Here is a 6000-nt window from a genome sequence, read left to right on the forward strand (position 1 = left end):
GCACCAAGCCTCGACAATGCTCGGCTTAGCTCACACTAAGCCTAATCAAAGCCACTAACTTGTAGCCCAAATGAGTTATGCACAATGGAATGTAGAATTTTGTTTGGGAGTTTTGAATTAGGAATTAACCGAATTAAATGCAAACTAAAGTAAACGCAAACAACTAATTATCAAGCAAGAAATTAACTTTGGATTTTCAAATTAATGGAAATATGGGAGTGTCGGGTGATTCACACTAACTATCTTGTAAACATCGATACCAATTTCATAAATGCATGCATTTCCTATACGTGTCGAGTTCCGTATCTAGTACCGGTTAAGGCTACTAAACCAATTATCCTTTCGGTGTATTGACTATGCCGGTTAAGGCCACAATCAACTCTCTAATTTGGGCATTACGCCGGTTAAGGCCGCAATATCCAAAATTAGAGGCCTAGAGAGCAAGATAATAGAAACCCAAGTAAGCTTAGCTACAATTAAGCTAGCTAATGGTCACCACACTTAAATCCTAGATGCAACAAGACCAATAAGTTGTCAATTTATCAATCTACTCATCATAATTGCCCACAACATAATTTCAAAGGGTGACAAAGCCTAGAAACATGCTTCTAAGGACCAATAAATTCGGATCTAAAGCATACACAATGGAAATTGCATTTATTAAAAGTAAAACATCAATATTTATACAAGATGAGTTAGGGCTTCACAACCCTAACTCCCAAAATTAAACTGACAGAACCCGCCCCGGATTTCACCCTGAAATTCGAAGTGGACCTGCGGGGCCCACCTTAGAAGAAATTTTGCCAAAAATTTGGCAGAACTTCCCCTAAAGTGGACAACCCAAAACCTGTAGAAAGAAAATTTACACTTCTAAATCACCCATCCTTATTCTCCTGGAGCCACCCTGCTCCCCCAAACAACATTCCCCAACTCGCAAAACACAAAACTCAACTTAACAATACAAATCCCAAAGGTTATCAGAGCAATACTAATTCACAAGGAAATAAAAAAGTAGAGTAAATGATCAAGGGATCCTACAATGCGGAAGTGGTGACAATTATGCCTCAAATGTCATGTACGCCCGACCTCCACTAATTCGCCTGCAAACTGGGCATTTGAAACCGAAGGGCCCAGGGGAAAGTACATAAAAACGTTAGCGTGAGTGGACAAAAATAAATAATTTAATATGAATAAAACAAAATAAAACTTCATACTTTCCCACATTTTTCGATATATATAAAATCCGGATGCATGCAACATTTATAAAACACTTACAAAAATAATCCGAAAAACGTTGAACTCCAGAAAACCGACTAGCCCCGCTAGTCACAACAACAGAGTAAAAGATTGAAATTTCAATACTCGAAAATATAAGTCCAGCCCCGCTGGTTAAGAAAACTCAGACTAGTCCCCGCTAGTCAAAAATAGTATAAGTAGGGGAAGATGATAGCCATACGAATAAGCCACGCAGGCTTGGTTGGGTGATAGCCTCCCAGGCTAAAGAACTCCCATAACTCCCGTAATATACCCTTACGCCACTAAGTGTAGCGATAGGATACTGGGCTACAGAATTACTATCACAGAGACAGTAATCTGCGCCACAAAGGCGGAAGGGCTACGGTGATCCCATCACCGCGCCACAAAGGCGGAAAATCAATGCTAGCATGATAAAATCACCCCTCAGTATGGCACAGGGTAACATAACCGAAAATCCAGTAAATCCAAAATACATAAGGCTTCCCCCATCTCTCGTAAAAGAATTTCCAACGACGTGTCCCACACGCCAAGAATATCTCAAATCAATAGCAAAAATGCGAGAAATAATAATAAATCATAATCTCCATAATTCGAAACAAAACCAATTCCAAAATCATCATCAAGGCATTCCCAATGCCAAAATCCGAAATTCGATAAATAAATAAGAAAGATCAATAAATTAACGGCGTGTCCCACACCAAAAATAAACTCATATTTAAAAAAAATAAATAAGAAATAATTCCATCGAAATCCCATTTCGAAAATCTTTCAGAAATCTCAAATCGATGAATGAAATTAAATATGAAACTCCGGAAATCAACATAAATCACAAACTCGAATCCGAGCATAACGAATTAATATCCGAAATTCATGACCGAGGTAAATCATAATCCATCTCAGAAAATCATTATTGAAAGCCAATCCAGGAGATAAACCAATAATCAAATTCCGGAAACAAATAATATGCTTGAAAAGTAATATGATAATTAAATAAAGAATTAATTCAAGAAATAAACGCATGCATCATTATTTAAAACAAAAGTCCACTCACAGTACTATTCCGACGATCACGCATTCGTGTTCCGTTATCGAGCAATAGCTCGGTACGTCGTCCTGTACATAATTATACTCCGTGATTAATTCTTCAACAATTTAATACGATTCTTAAAATCAATTCCTCATAATTACATCTTCCATTCTCCTAGGATTTAGCCCAAATTATACCACTAATACCAATTCGTTAATTTAAAGGTTCCAAGGCAGAACCGAGAGATATCCGACGGTCGGATTCTCGTAATTCGATAATCGAAACCTTAAATTTCAAAATCCATATATAATTCTAAGTTTCTCCAAAAATTACCAAATTTCACATACAAGCTCTACACAATTAATAGGATTTAATGGGCTAAAAACCGGAATTAAAACACTGCTCTACGCGCCTCCACGCGCTGCCCACAGTGGCGGCGCGTGGGGACCACGCGCCGGCGGCGACCTCCTCCGATGACCACCAAACTCCGGCACTAGCATCTATACAACAAGCCCAACCAACTTCTCAACTACAACATCAACCAATTTTACCTCGACGTGGTCGAATCAAGCCGGTGAAGGAAAGCCCCGAAGCTCCAAGAACCCTAGAAATGAAAAATTGTCAATTCGACTTCTACAATTCAAATTGGAATGAACCACCTTAGGGGAAATAACCTCCATCAAAAACCGAACCTTCGATGGGAATATGGTGGCCGGAGGTGGCCGGAATGGCCGGGAATCGGCAAAATCCCAAAACTGCAACCGGAGCACTTCTTGCTTCGATCCGGGCTTTCACGGCCAAAACTCCCCAATCCCAGGTCACTGGTATCACGAGCGGGTTGTGGCGCCCCTGTGGTGACCGGTTGCACGCCGGATGGTGGCCGGAATGTGAGGAATCGGAGGGAGGAAGAAAACCCGAAGGAGAAAGGGGGAGAGTCGGGGGAGAGGAGAGAGAAAGAGGGGTGGGTTTCCGGTTTTGGAAACCTACCCGGGTAACTTTCCATATATATCAAAAATTTACCATGAACAGTAATTTTCGTAATTCACTCATAACTTTTGCATACGAACTCCGATTTAGGTGTATCACATGTCCACGGACTCGGTTTAACGTCCTCTACGACTTTCAAGAAGGAAGTTTTCTCAAATTTTGGCCCGATCAAAAAGTCAACTTTTAGGGCCACTAAAATACCGAATTAGAGTAAAAAGTGAGAGTAGTTGTCGTTTACCGTCCAAATGACTAGTAAACGGGTAAGTGAAAATACGGGATGTTACATAAACTACTCACAACCCATTAGCAAATACATCATCAAATACATAAGAAATTAAGAGAAATGATAGAGGAGAGAGGAACACAAGGTAGGCTCACAATTTGCTATAGGCAAACATAAACCCAACTTGATATTAAGCCCCTACTCTTTACCAAAAATAAAATTTCTTAGTGTTGATGAGCAATTGATTGTGTGGGTAGTAAAAGCCCTTTGATTTTCTTTGGAAAATGGTGGAGAATAATAAATTGGGTGAGGTGATGGGTGAGAGAAAATGGGAAGGAATGAAATGGGGTGGTGTTGGTGTGTGTTTCGGTTGTAGAGAAGAAGAAAGAGAAAATGGATCTGGGGAGAGGAAGGATGAATAATGGGGTGTGCGGCTACTGTAGAAGGGTTGAGAGAGAATAGAGAATGATGGATTATATGTCTGGAGAGAGAGGAGAGAATGGGCTACTTTCGTAACTCAGAGGAAAAGATGGGGATAGGGGCTGCCATGTGGCAGCATGGGAGTGGCCAAGGGGAAAGAGAGGGATGGCCTGGCACTCTAGCACGTGATAGCCTTCTATTAACAAGCAAGCAATTAAGGTTTAATTGCTACACGGGGCATTTGGCTGAGCATGATTAATCAATCTCGATTAATTAATACAAGGGTTGATTAATCAAATAATTATTTAATACAACTTTTTCTTTGCTTCAATTTTCTTCTTCTTCTTTCTCTTTTTCCGAGCTCAAACCAATGATTTTCACATATTTGCTTGGGGCATTGACTCGCTGACCATTGTTGACTTTTCGTCTTTTTGTCGATAACTCCAATTAGCTCTATTCTTGCACAACTTCTTCCGAAATCCACTTATTTACTACAACATAAATAAAAATGGATTAATTACATAATAATTAGTTTGAGGATTAGCTTAATTCTAGTATTTTAGATATAATTACACGTATATAAATGCGTGTAATCATTAGTCAAAACAGAATTATTTTACATAAAACCCGTTATATATTAAAATACTACGAAAACTAAATTAATTAGAAAGAGTAGACAAGTAAACCACAATTCAACGGTGGATTTATTATATCATTGCATCCAACGGTCAGTTTTCCTAGTTCATTGTGAGTTGATGAGGATTCCCTTTGAAGAATCTAATTGAAAGTTATATGGTTATAAATGTAACTTCGGTTGACCAAGCGGATCGAAGTTGAAACGAAGATGAAATTCGTTGTATTTTTTACTATATCCGCCTCGTCACTTTTGGAAGGTCAACATCAATTTATATGCAATATACAAATTAGAGAACTCTAGTAGGCACATCGGTATTTCTTGTGATCCGCCAACTCAAAATTGAAAATTTTTGTTTTCAACCCTTAACAAGTATCCACCATGTAGTTATATATGCCATACAAAAAAATTGGCATGGTATGTGATCATATGACATCGGTCAACCAATTGGTTATAAAGGTTACTTCGGTTGACCAAGTGGATGGAAGTCAAAACGAAGACGAAATTGACTAAATTTTTTACAACAACCACAAAACATTCAAATATTCTCATCCAACGGTTAGTTTCTCCAAATTCATTTTTCTCCGCGTCGTCACTTTTGGAAGGTCAACATCACTTTATATGCAATATACAAATTAGACAACGCTAGTAGGCACATCGGTATTTCTTGTGATCCGCCAACTCAAAATTGAAAATTTTTATTTTCAACCCTTAACAAGTATCCACCATGCAGTTATATATGCCATATGAAAAAATTGGCATGGTTCATGATCGATATGACATCGGTCAACCAATTGGTTATAAAGGTTACTTTGGTTGACCAAGTGGATCGAAGTCAAAACGAAGGCAAAACTAGCTAAATTTTTTACACAATGCAGAAAATATTCCAATCATCTCATCTAATGGTCGATTTCTCAAGTTTCATATCCAATGAAGGTGTTGCCCATTGAAGAATGTAATAAATAAATATAGGGTTATAAAGGAAACACATGTTGACCAAGAGGATTGAAGTCAATACATAAACGAATTTTACTAAATTTTTTTACAATAACTGTAAAATATTCCAATGGTCATATCCAACAGTCATTTTCCAAATTTCCTATCTATTGATGGGGTTTACCTTTGAGGTATAAATGTGTATTCGGTTGATTGCGCAGATCAAGATAGAAAAAATGACGACAATGGTTAGGAATTTTACCATGTGCCTGTAATGAATGTATCTTTGGTTGACCACATGGATTAAGGTCGAAATGAAGACGAATGTTGCTAAAAAATTTTGGGAGCGGAAACTCCTCACAATTTAATATTTTCTTATTTTCCTGAATTTGTTTAAGAATAATATCCTTAACATATTGAAAATTATTTCTAAAAGTGGGTCCTTTTTTTTTTTTTTAACAAACCCAAATAGGGCGACTGTCATTCATCGAAAGCCAGAAAGGGCCATTACATATC

Source organism: Rosa rugosa, chromosome 3 (assembly GCF_958449725.1).
Source record: "Rosa rugosa chromosome 3, drRosRugo1.1, whole genome shotgun sequence".
Taxonomy (NCBI): domain Eukaryota; kingdom Viridiplantae; phylum Streptophyta; class Magnoliopsida; order Rosales; family Rosaceae; genus Rosa; species Rosa rugosa.